Consider the following 14,517-nt stretch of genomic DNA (forward strand, 5'->3'; position numbering starts at 1 on the left):
ATTTATCATATAACTGCTATTTTGGATAGTTCCAAAAATGTAAAAACTGGCAATAAAAGTAAGTCACTTATTTTAAATTTTAATATTTTTATTGAATACTACGAGGCTAAAGATATCTGATAAATTATCCCCATTATTGCCTATCCACAAAAGATCTTAACAAAAAAGTTATAGCTCTTATATATATACGAACTAAGTTGTTAAATATTTCTTCTTTTTTGAAAGAAAGAAACAACGCAACAAAGGGAGGCTGGAAACAAATTTACTTAAGTGCAAATAGAATACATATATTCTTCTCGTAATTAACTCCATTATTTAACAGTAATGTTTGACAAGAATGTTAGTAATGTAAATAAATTTTATGCAGGAATGTTTAAAAATATCACATAGTTATAAATATATAATGAGATACATGTAAAACAAACTTAATTAGTTCTTTGATATTTTTATTTTTGTTGGGCTTTTTAAATTGTTATAAAATAAATCGCAATTTTTTAAATATATATTAAATACACTTAATTAAAGAGTAAAATACGGTTATTATTCATATATTAGATCGGATCCATTATTAATATAATTGAATATGTGTTTTTGATTTCTCATAGTAGCAGCTTTATTTGTTTGTGCAAAAAAACATGTTAACAAAAAATGTGCTACTATTTTTATCTTTTTTAGAAGAACGAAACAACACAACAATAGAAGGAAAGAAAGAAAAAGATTTAAGTGTACATATAGAAGGCATAGATTCTTCAGATGATAAATTTCATTTTTACTAGCAATGCTTAGTCATGTTTAACAGGAATATTAAAATTTGCAAAAAAAAAAAAAAAAAAAAATAGATGCCAATGATGAAAAATGGTGCAATCACTTTTATCTTTCTTTAAAGAAAGAAACAACATAATAAAAAGAGGCTAGAAACAAATGTATTTAAGGCCATATAGGAGATACGTTTCTCCCTTATAATAAATTCCATATTCATCAGGAATGTTTGTGCGTAATGTGGAGAAATGTTTAAAGAAACATCACATAGTAACACAAATATAATCAGGTAAATATAAAACAAACTTAATTAGTCCTACGATATTTTTTGGGAAACAAAATTTTATTGAGTATTTTATATTATTAGAAAATAAATCGTAATATTATAAATATATCTTAAATGCACTTAATTAAAGAGTAAAATATAAATATAAAATGTAAAACATCAAAATAAATATAATTAATCAATTTGTTTCGGGATTTTCTCTCATGACATCAACATAAAATACTTTATTTAATGACCATTTTCGTCATTGTGTTAAGAATCGGGATCAAACTCGATGGATCATTAGTTACGCGATTCTTTTATTTTCGGTTATTAGCAGCACAACTCTTAGTGCAATTATTGTTGCACTTAACAATTGGCGAGCGTCATGTCAGGAAGAGAAAACAACACCATAGAAAGTTTTTAATATGTCATAGGCATCTGTTCATTTATGAATTGCAGCAATTTCTCTCATCGTACTTTTCATTCTATTACCCTTTCAAAGAACAAGATAAAAGGGGAAAAAAGGAATTGTTTGAGGGAATAAATAGGGAAAATACCAGTAAGAAGAGTTCTGGAGAAATGATTATTTCAAAACTCCCCTGCTGTGAATTCCTATAAATAAATCGTTATTTGCTTTTCATTTTGTCTAAATCCATACACCAATTGCATAGTAGTGTAACAATAAGTATTATTAAAGGGTACATCATATAATTTTGAATGTTTGAAATGACAAAAAATTTCTTGGAAATATATCATGATGAGCATTTGTCATTTTCACTTTCTTGAAGTTGATCGCTAAAATGCTTGAAGACATAGAATATGCTTAAAATTATATATTTGAAAAGTGAAAGAAATTAAACGTGACTCTTTTCGTCAAGATGTAGTTGTAATTTTATAGTGAAATAATGCATTTTTAAAGAAGTTAATTCGCAGTTGGTTTGTACATGCTGGTTAAAATTTCATCTTTATAACTATAAATTGTATTTCTTTCTATCGTATATGATACGAGTAAATAAACTTAAATATTCTGGAAAATTTAGAACAGTGTTTAAATGATTAAAAAAACACAAAATTTAGTTTGGTTTTGCAGACAAATACTTTGTAGAATAATAAGCAATTCTTTTATCTAGGTTGATAAACAATGTAAATACTTAATAAATTTTAAAATATAATGCACAAGTTTAAAATGATAATATAATAATTTTTATTCGCATAAAAGTGCAGAAGAGCTCAGTAGCATGATAAAGATACCTTTTAAAAATTGCTTTAAAATAATGATATACACATGTATTAAACTCTTAAAACTTTGAGATTAATAAGTAGATAATGTAACGGAAACAAAGGATTAGATTTTTAACGTATTGGATAACTTTCTTATTAGTTTAAACTTTTAGCTCATTCATTCCATATTCAAAAATAAATTTCAAATAGGTAATATATATATACACTGTTGCAAAAGTTTGGATAATGTTTTACTCTAATATCGAGCAAATTTTCTTAAAAAGTAATTTAAATTGATTATTATGAAGCTATGAATCGACGAATTTAATGTAAGTATTTTGTTCAATTTGAACAAAAAAAAGATTTTTATATCTCATCTTCTTTCATTTGGCTAAGAGCACTTGCAATGATTTTGCACCATTTAAAGAGTGAACCGTCAAAATCGTTCGTTACCGTCAAAATAATGATTTTTGATTTATTCTCCTTTGAGTTTATTATTTTTATTTTATAACCGGCTTTGGACAGCCGATCCAGTTCAGAGTTCACAGCTATCAACATGATCTATCTCTATGGCCTTATTTTGTAATTTTGCCCTGGCAATCCAAAAGACAAGGGAATTCTGGATCAAGCAATAATACAACCTAGCCTTTTTGATGGAACTAAGCCTCATTTGACATGAGAAGTAAATCCACGAAAACCTTCCATGGGTACTTCTACCTCAAGTAGATTTCAACCCATAATCTGCCTACCACTGAGTATATTTTTACGTACGCACGGTGTTTGGTGCAAGCCGGGAGCAAAATTCGTACCTGAGCCACCACGGCTCTGTTTCAGTATATCCTATCAAATCGCCAGATTCTTTGTTGTTGTTGCTGACGTATGCCTGTTTAGGCAGAGGGGGTGCGATTGTTCTTGTTTTCCAGTGGCGCCATCTATGGTCAGATTCCTTAAATACAATTAAGTAATGCGAAGTCTCTCTGTAAGATTTAAGACTTACATGCTAACGTCTACGATAAATAATTCAAACAATTATTAGTGTTAACTATTTGCATGTTTTAATCTAATGCTCTTGGTTTTCAAAGCTTAAAAAATGATTGCTTTTATTTTTGTAATATAAAGTCATTTCCAAAAATATGCAAATTTAAGAAAAAATAAACGTAAATATAAAATAACGCATTTAATAGTTTAAACATTGTGTACCATTCGAATAATTTTGAAAATGCAGTTTTTGTTTGCAAAGAAATAACAACTTATAACCAAGTTGTTGCGTACCAAGTTTTCAAGTTACCAAGAAAGAAGTTTAAAGAACAGTTTACGGATTAAAAAATTTTTTTTCATAGAAAATCATATGACATATATTCAAAATTTATAATTATTAAGTAATCATATGTATTATCATTAAAATTAAAATACGGAGAGGGATAGCATTCACGAGAAAATAATTTCTTACTTTGAATTCAAATGCGCAAGTACATTTTTTTTTAAAAGCACTTAACATATTAATAGAACAATTCGCATTCCACTACCTCAGCATATGTTAACAATCGAAACATCGAATAGTCTATTACTAAATGATATTTTAATGGCATAAAATATTGGTAGAAGAAACTTCATGTAATTAAAAATTCAGAAAAAATCTTAAATGCTAAATTTTAAATGAAGTATTTCATTTTTTTTATATATTACATACAATCAATATTTAAAATAAAAGGAAAGCAACACTGTTGCCATTAAGCAATTAAAAATGTGCAATTACTTTGGAACGGTGTTCTTTTTTTTTCATATTATAAATTGTCTCCGAGAAACTGATTTTTTAGCTAGACGGACCATTGCTGCGCCTGAATAACTGCTTGCTTAGTGAAGCAACTAGAAATTCTTAAGTGATTGCCTGCAACTTCGAAATGAAAGCAAAAGAAAAAAAAATACAAAGTAAACATTGAAAACGACGTTTAAGGCTAAAAGAAAATAATTGATTGATATAATTGCTCGGAAGATCATTGGAAATTTATATGACGAAGAAAAAATGTTCTGGTCGAATACTTTTTAACATTAAATGTCGTTTTAATTCCAGAAATATTAAAGAGAAAGCTAATTTTGATTTTTTATCTTTTTTAGTTTTCTTGCAATAGTGTTATTTATTTCAATAGATTTAATTGATTACGAAATTGCGTTCAAGAAGAAACAAGTTGTTTTGGTTTTGAATTTAGAAGCTGCGAATATTAAAGTATAGGTTTATCTGATAGGCAGTATAAAAGAAAATCGATAATTTCATATATAATATTTTATTGCGCTAATTACACAATCTGGTAGTCGAAACTTGATATATGCACAACCCTACCTTTTTGGTATTGTTTTGAATTTCTCAAGAAATATTCAGATTATTAAATTCCAAATTTAAAAAAGTTTTCTTCATGCGATTTTTTATTAACTGCAATAACGCTTAAAGCTTTTAAAGGTTTGAGAGGCCGATAATAAATTACAATATATATATATATATATATATATATATATATATATATATATATATATATATATATATATATATATATATATATATATATATATATATATATATATATATATATATATATATATATATAAGTAAATAAATACAAGAAAACACTAAGAAAGTTAAGAAAAACAATAAGTATCATTTATTGCGCTTAAGCTGCAAGTAAACAGCACTCATTAGATAAGTTCAAAATGAAGAATAAAACAAAGAAAAATTATAGACATATGAAAAAAAGTGGGGTGGGAAATAATAAGTAAGAAAAATAACAAACAACATTTTATTAAAAAAAAAAAAAAAAAAATGAAGTGTTTATTAAAAAACCGGAAAAAAAGCCGGAAAAAAAAAGGTATAATCTTTTCTTCAGCCCACACGATTATACGACTGTTTTGCGGATATAGTCGTGTGGGCTGAAGAAAAGATTATATATTTTTTTTTCCGGTTTTTTAATAAACACTTCATTTTTTTTTTTTTTTTTTTTTTTTTGTTTGTTATTTTTTTTACTTATTATTTCCCAACCCCCTTTTTTTCATATGTCTATAATTTTTCTTTGTTTTATTCTTCATTTTGAACTTATATATATGTATATATGTATATATATATATATATATATATATATATATATATATATATATATATATATAACATAAATTTAACTGAATAAATAGTTTTTATACCATGGTATAAAGTATCATAGTAAAATTATCAAATTTAAACCATATTTACTAAATTTTATTACGTGTTATTAAAGCCAAATTTTTTAATAATTTCACCATGCTCCAAAGCGCTTCAATTAAAATACCAAGAATCTTGGTATTCTCAAAGAGCCCAAAATGCTGCAAATTTAACCTCATTCTGGTAGTCTTGACCATACATTTCTCGCAATCAATAAAAGCCGGAAAAAATATTTGGAGAGTTATAAATCTTGCATGAGGTTTCACAATATCTTTGTAGACTATTATACCTCTTCCAAAAATTGATTTCTCCCTTTTCTGATTTCGTTCAAATTTTCGAGCATATAACAGTACATTGGCATTAATTAGGACGTTTTTAGAGGAATCTGAAAGAAATAAAATGAAAATAATAAAAATGCGCATTTCCATTGAAATGTCATTAAATATCACTTCTATATATACTTTATAGGGCACAATTACAAAACTGAAATGCATAAACTAACAGATTTTTTACAGAAAATATTTCTTTATCATTTGTCAAAATATGTGATAACAGTAGAATTTAAAGGTTACTTGTAGAAAACAAGTAAGCTATTTGTTAAAAAAAAAAAAAAAAAAAAAAACTGAGTGAAGATTTTTGTTAGGAGAAATAAACTTACTTTCCATTCATAATTTAGTTGAAAAAATATATAGCTGGTTGATTGCGATTTCAGCAAATATCTTCTTATAGCAAATATTATCTATCAGAATTAAGTTTCACCTTAAAAATAAATGAATACATGCTATTGACAACCTGTTAAAGTAAATCAATAAAGTATAGTTCGTATGTAAGGATACTCCTAAACCAAATCTTTAATTCTGTTAAAGAAAATAAATCTTAATTAATTAATAATACTATTATGCTTTATTTAATATGAATCTAAACAGGACCAACGCATTCAATGCATGTTATTTCATATTGTAAAATCTATTAAAAGAGATCTAAAAAGTTTAGTCGATTTAAATGCAACTTCATTTCCTATAGAGATAAAAACAATACAACACAGTGCAGTGAACTTAAAAACTCCAAAGAGCTTACGAAATATCCCTTCACTTTTAACCTACAAATTTTTCTCGCTTTCTGAATTAATTATTATTTCTGGCTCTTCTAAGTGCTTTTCTGATAATCCCAAACATATTTCAGTGAAATCGTTTCTTTTTGCTCTGGAAAAGCATTTTCATTTCCACGAGAATTTATCCCAGCTTTTTGAAAAAGCCGCAGTACTTACACAGCTAGCGAAGTTACCTCTAATTCCACTATTAACATGAGCTTTGTCAGCATTTTCTATCCTTTTCTCCCTCCACCTAAAGCATTAAGGACTTCATTTACTTTCTGCGCACAGTTTTCGTTTTCCTTCCAAAGACTTTATGGCCATATTCTTATGAAAAAGGGCCCCATTTACTCGCCACTCGTTTCAAAGGAGAAGATAATTATGATCTTAAATATATTATTCCGATGGAGATGAAAGGGCAAGCAATTCTCACAATGCAAGGTGATTTACTTTCCTTTTGCATTGAATCATACTTCTTAAAATCAATCAAGAGAGTTGAAGGCTTAAAATTTGAAACTATTAGTGACTTTGGAAAGTTCAGAGAAGTTGGTGAAAGTTTTATATTAATTGATGGTTTGAAAAAAGTTTTAGTGTTCCACGCTATTTTTTTGTCAAATTCTCTTTTCTTAGTAGGAGCTTAAAATAATTGTAGAAATATTCATATAAATAATAATGTGCAAAATTTTAATTTGCATTTAATTTTTTACATGTTATGTTTGGCATAAAAATTTACTTCTAAATTTACTAACGAAAAAAATTTAACAAAAATTCAGATTATCTAAAAGTTTTAATTATTTTTCAAACTACCAAGAGTCCATGAATTATAAAATTAACTCTTTTTTATGGTCATAGTATATTCTTTAATACGAATAAGATCTTGAAAAGTAACGAAATGGCAGTTTATAGATTTTTTTTTGCTGGTTTTCTTTTTTACTTGCAGATTTAATTGAAAAAACTTGCTCATTAATTTCATATTTAAATACATGAGATAAAAGGGCAAATAATGTTCCCAATTAAAGGTAATTTACTTTCCGTCTGTATTGAGTTATACTCTTTAAAATAAAGCAAAAGAGTTGAGTGTTTAAAACTTAGAATTATAAGTGACATTGGAAAGTTCAGAAAAATTGGTGAATGTTTAAAATTAATTAATGGTGCGAAAAAAGTTTCATGGTTCTTAGCAGCCAGCACTTGTTTTCAAAATTCTCTCTATTTACAAAAGGCTTCTTAGCAATAATTATTAAAATATTCATATAAATAAGTATTAGTGAAATTTCGATTGAAATTCCATTTTTTACAGGTTTAGTTGCGCATATAAATTTCATTCAAAAATTACTGCAGAAAAAAATTATTAAATAAATGCTATTTTTCTAAATGTTTTATTTCAAATCAATTAGAGCTATGAATTGTGGAGCAAAAAAATAATTATGAAAATAATTATCTATTAGGAAATAATTATCTATAATTATGAAAAAGATGAAATTATGATGTTTCGAAAAATGTTTTATGATTCAGGTACATTTTGTTCAATCACCCACGCATTTTATTTTCGCCAAACTTAGATCTTAAAATAATTATAAAACCATTCAAAATAATGAGCAATAATTAGATTGAAATTCTTTTTTATTTGTTGTGGTAGGCGTGAGAGTCTTATTCAAAATTAACTAAAAAAATGAAAGAAATGCAATCTTTCTAAATGCTATAAATGTTTCTCAAATCAATGTGAGCCATGACTTATGATTTATTATTCAGGTATAAAATAATGAGCAATAATTAGATTGAAATTATTTTTAATTTCTTGTGGAAGGCGTGTGAGTCTCATTCAAAATTTACTAAAAAAATGAAAGAAATGCAATTTTTCTACATGCTATAAATGTTTCTCAAATCAATGTGAGCCATGACTTATGATTTATTATTCAGATATAAAATAATGAGCAATAATTAAATTGAAATTCTTTTTTATTTGCTGTGGTAGGCATGTGAGTCTCATTCAAAATTTACTAAAAGATGAAAGAAATGCAATTTTTCTAAATGCTACAAATGTTTTTCAAATCAATGTGAGCCATGACTTATGATTTCTGGTTTTTCAATTGTGCATTTTATTTCGATAGTTAGCAATTTAATCGAAAAAAAACTTCTTGGTAGATTAATTTCGCATTAAAATTATACTTTAATTTCTCAATGACATCAGGTTAAACTGCCATTTTTTAATCTGCGTTATCCTCTTCTAATACTTTTTTACAACTTGCTCATCTTTTGGTGTTTTCTTTAAAGATTTCATAGTCATAATCTCACGAAAAAAGCAGTTACGCAAATGATATAAAAAAGGACATTTTCCCATTTCCTAAAACGCTCTTTACTCATTTAAAAGGAAAAGATATATATGATCTTAAATATATTTCTCTGATAGAGATGAAAGAGTTAGCAATTCTTACAATGTATCGAATCATACCTCTTAAAATCAATCAAGAAAGCAGAAAGCTTTAAATTTGAAACTTAAAGAGTTTCCAGCAGTCTTCTCAGTTTTTCACTATCTTTTAAAAAAATAAACAAATAAATAACTACGAATTTGTAAAATTCTCTGTCAAAATTAAAATTTGCGCAACGGTTTTTATTTATTTATTTATTTATTTTTTAAGATTTCAAGATCATATTATTTTGAAAAAGGGCACCACTTGCTCAACACTCGTTTCGAAAGAAAAGATAATTCTTTGATCTTAAATTTATTATTCTGATGCTGAAAAAGTTTTCAATTCTGGCAACGAATGTGGTTTACTCTGTTCTGCATTGAATTATATTTCCTAAAATCGATCAAGAAAATAGGGAAGCCGTAAATTTGAAATAATTAGAAACTTTTGAAAGTTCTGTTAAGTAATAATAAAAGTTTCAAATAATGATAAAAGTTTCAAATTAATTGATATTCGGAAAGAACACTATTACTTAGCCATAATAGCATATGAATGAATATTTAATTATTTTTCCTTGCATTTGATTGACTATTGCATATGATTGAATATTTAATTAATTTTGCTTGCAAATGATTGACTATTTCATATGATTAAATATTTCGTTTCTTCTGCTGGCATTGGAATGAATATTTAATCACGTTTTTTTCATAAATTAGCTGGTTGTAATATAAATTTTTAGCTTATCTTGCAAGTCACTGAGCTATATTCGAAACCAAAGTTAATTTTTCTGCATTTTAATTATTTAAGACATTATTAATAATATTTATCATTTAATTTAAAAATAGATCACTTACTAAAATGAAAAATATATTCTCCCATTCGAAATGAAAAAAAAAAACTATCTAGTTTTTCTTCTTTCCTCTTACCATTCTTTAGGCCTTACAACGCGCAACTATTTAATTTCAAGAAACATATTTCAAATATAATTGCTTACAGCTCAATGACGATTGTCCCCATCTTGCTATTTAAATCATATTTGAAATACAGTGCGTCGACAAATACATAGAAAAACTCTTTTGCTTTTTATATGTCAGCAGCAGACGTTCCAGCGACGAATTATATTTGCATTTTTGACAATTCTGAATGAAAATAATATCACTTTTTTTAATCCATGCATAATATATTCTAAAGCACGAATAAAAGAAATCGTCGTATGTTTCTGACGTAGAAGATGGGTATCTCATCTCATGTAATATATACGAAAATTTGACAATGTATTTTGTATAAATCGTCATATCTGTATTGTAAGCTTTATTAAATGATACAGAATTCTTTTATGCGCGAAATATTGAATATTAGCTGAAAAATACAGATATTAATATATAAATATCCATCCACATTCTAGGAATATTATGTTTGTATGAAAGAATAAAAAATACTTATGCATGATTACATTTGTATCTTAAATTGTAAACACATTTATAATGCTATAATATAATCCTTTTTGAGTTACAAGACATTATAATGGTTGAAAATAAAGCATTTTGAGGGCGTAATAAAATACAGCATGTCACATATATATATATATATATATATATATATATATATATATATAGTATATACATAAAGCATTTAAATGCTCATAAGATGACTTTATAAAAGAGAAAAGAGATATTAAAAAGAAACTATGTCTTTAATTCATTTACTATTTGAATAAATTTTCATGCAAATGTCTCAAAATTTAAATCAATATTTCGTTATTATTTCAGCAAATTTTCGTGTTCCTACTGTTGGTAAATATATATGAATGGTTCTCTTTTTATGCAAACTAATAATAATATAAATGAACGATTTAAAATTTATATTAAAAATCATGATTTTTTGTAAATAATATTATCCACTTGATTTAAGTTTAAAATGTAATGAAAAAGTATTTTTAAGAAAAACTAACATAATTTATATATATTTTTTTTTGTTTGGAATATATTTGAAATAGCCAAAGCTAGGTAAATTTAAACTAGTTAATTCAGATATTCCTATAAAATCATCTAACTAGCTAATGTTTTCTTAAGATGTGTATATTTTTTTATATCCGTTGTTGAACAATCTTTTGGGCTTACGACTGCTGATGTTCAACTCCGTTGTCTTGTAATTTTGAACTCAATCCAGAAGACGAGGTGACTCCTGGATCAAGTATTGGGAGAAATTTTCCTTCATGGAGTACATTTTAATGGAACTACCCCGCATCTGCGTTACATGGAGAGAGAAAACTCGAAAACGTCCCACGGTTAGCCCGACGGCAGAGGGACTTCAACCCATGAACAATCTACCATTAAGGATATATTACGTCAACACTGTAGTCAGCGCAAGACGAACACTGAATTCCCGGAAACATCACGGCTCAAGATGCTCATATTACGCAGATTTCTTTTTTTCATTTCCATATATGAATAAGTATACTCTTATAATTAGTTCACGGAGAACAAATTCCATTCATAAAACCAAAATATACCGTATTTAAACCATTCATTTGCTAATTTTTTCATTCATTTGGCAAATGTTTACCGGTAATTCTGAATTGAAAAATTTTTCTTTATACCACACATGTCGTAGAAATACAAAACTGAAAAGAATGTTTTACCAAATAACTAATTTAGCTGTTTTTTATGCCATGCTCTTAGAAATCATGATAAAATTACTTTATTTAACAAGATTTACAAAAAAACAGCATGGTAAAAAAACTCCTTTTTAATGTGTTATTTTACTAGAAGTTATATCCAGGGAGTTTCGAATAAAATACTGTGACTTTTGCTGTTCCCCCATAAAGACAGAATTGCGGCATACTATAAAATAAAATATAAAATTATTATAGCAAAACTCTTTCACTGCAATTGCATTTTTAAAAATAATTTTCAGCCTCAATTTTTCTTAATTGAGACAGAATACAAAATCTATTATATAATATACAGAATCTATTATAACATAAATAGATGTAAATATATTTCATGTAAATTAAATGATTTAAAAAAACAGTAAAGTTAAATTCGCTCACAGAACATATTTATTACAAATTAAATATCGCTTCCATTTTCATTTTGATTTTTTTTTAAAAAATGGTATGCTACATGCATTTCAACACACTCCCAGTAACTCCAAATTATAACGATAGAAATTACATTAACTAGAAATGTATCTAAATCTCTAATTTATATCCAAATTAAAATAAATGTCCTATGCCTTTCTTCTCGTTATGCAGCATATTTAAATATCCTTTTATTTAATGCGCACCTCTTTCTAAATAAATAAATAAACTCTGAATTGTGACTAGAATGCGATAAAATTTTTGAATTTTATCTCTTCGCCTGCAACTATCGCTTGATTTACTTTCAGAATAGAACGAAAAAGTCCATTGTTTTTAAAAATACTTTGTCCCAAAGAGAGGCTTCATTACTGATAGTTTATCATGGCCTGCTTAGAGTAAACAGCACAAAATTACACCCAGCGGAGATATCCTTGGAGAAAACGAGTTTAAGTCATGGATCATTATAATAAATCCTTCGTAAGTTTCTTACTTTTTTTTAAGCTCGCTAAAATAATGATTTAAAAGAAGTCAGGAGCTATATCATGTAATTTAAGAGCGAAGCTTTGTTTAAAATTGTTTTAACTAGATCAAGAATAATATTTCAAAGGACAAAGATATTGATCAAATTTACTGCATTTATCATTTCTGAAGATTTCTTAGAAATATATAGCAAGCGTCGATTTAAATCAAATATGAGCTTTTAATCTTGGCTTATATAATTTCTCCCTCGTATGCTGGTATTTTTTTAATATTTGTTGCTCTATATCCATCAATCTATATCTATAAGTTAAGTACACACACACACACACACACATATATATATATATATATATAATGTTCTTCATTTATCCATAGCATTTTGTACTTTGAAATTAAAATTGAAGATAATTTTTGTACTAAGCATGGTAATTAATTAAATAAACTTAAGAAATTAATATATATAATGACTAGACGCGTAAAGAAAGATATGATTGAAATATATGTTCCTTTTAAATAAATTCTTAGGATTAAGTAAAAAAGAAATATTAGATATTTTATTTGTTCCTCTAACTCCTGCTCGGTCTCTCTAGCTTTAATTGTCCATCCTATAAATTTTTAAAGAAATCCAAATTATAAAATAAATAAATTTATAGAATTGAACAGTAATTTAAAAAACTTGTAGAAACATGTTTATACGACTGCAATAAATTTAAATAATTATAAAAACCCTCAATACATAAGCTTGAAGCATTGGGATTCTATGTTCTCATACACATGCGTTTATATATGTGTTAATTAATTTCAAGAAATCTAACTAACTAGACTCGTAAATTTATAGTATTGGAATGTGATATAATATTCTCATATGCGTGCGTTCATATCACAGTTTAATCTGAGTTATGTGTTAATCAGTCTATAAAGTTCTTACATAAACAGTGAGTTTAAACAAAATTAAATTCAAGTTGAAAATGATTAATCTCAGCGTCTAATATGAAATTAAGAATAGATCTCGCTTCAGTTAGTACACGCTACAGAGAGGTAGACAACCATGGCTTCCCCATAATGATGGTGTTAACGGGTCAGTGCTTATCTAGCTTTGCAAGGGCTGCGACCATTTAATTACACCAGGGCGCCGAAGATTTCATTAATGCTGCTACTGTCCGTGCATCAGAATGGTCATTATCAAACTAGTGATTATGTGGAACTGCAAATTCACTCTTAACTAGATTTCGCTGTCCCTTTGGCGCGATATCTGAGTCTTTACTTTTCGCCGCGGCGTTAACGGCAAAAACGTGGGTAATGTCTCGAAATACGTGTAAATGGATGTGTATTTAAAACTTTGAGCATTTCTCTTCGGCATTTCGGCTTTTCCGGTCTAATTAGAGAGGAGCCCATTGATTTTTGGAACCTACGTTTCATGAATGGATGGCTTAATTGAACTGAGAACTGGAAAAGGAAAGATAAACAGTGTCTTGGAAAGCAATACTATGCTGAAGATATCTTATCGATTTCAATGGGTTACTTCTTGTTAAATAGTACTTTTTTGTATTTTTCTTAATTAGAGGTATAATTGATTTTTAGAAACAGTATAACTTTTCAGTTTTACAAATGGAAGGCATAATATACAATTTTTCCAATTAATTGTATATTATGCCTTCCATTTGTAAAATTCAAAAGTTATACTGTTTTCATACTATGCTTTCATGCACGAAAACATGCAGTAAAAGATTGGTATGGATTAGTATGTATAATTTATTGTAAGAAAAACTGTACGAGCTATGAAAATAAAAATACTTAGCTACGAGATGAATAATAAATCGCTTCATACATTGTAAACAGTTGAAAGCACTGTAAGAAATGGACACTAAAATATTACGATTTTTTTTAAAATTTTTGACGAAACCGTGTTCTGTTATATGCTCCGCGCAGAGTTTCAGTCAAAGTGACAAAATAATTATCGTCTCCTCTTCGAGAAAATTAATTTTTTCAAAATGAAAAAATATTTCATCACTCTGCTTGTTTTTTGTT

The 14,517-nt window shown here is 26.9% G+C and overlaps 1 protein-coding gene across 4 annotated transcripts in view; it reads left to right on the top strand.

Annotated features, from left to right (window-relative positions):
• Window positions 1-14,517, top strand: part of LOC107447483 (uncharacterized) — a 500,770-nt gene that overhangs the window by 126,568 nt on the left and 359,685 nt on the right. The window lies entirely within an intron of this gene.

This window comes from Parasteatoda tepidariorum, chromosome 12, assembly GCF_982258835.1.
Source record: "Parasteatoda tepidariorum strain Cologne lab strain chromosome 12, Ptep-v5.0, whole genome shotgun sequence".
Classification (NCBI taxonomy): domain Eukaryota; kingdom Metazoa; phylum Arthropoda; class Arachnida; order Araneae; family Theridiidae; genus Parasteatoda; species Parasteatoda tepidariorum.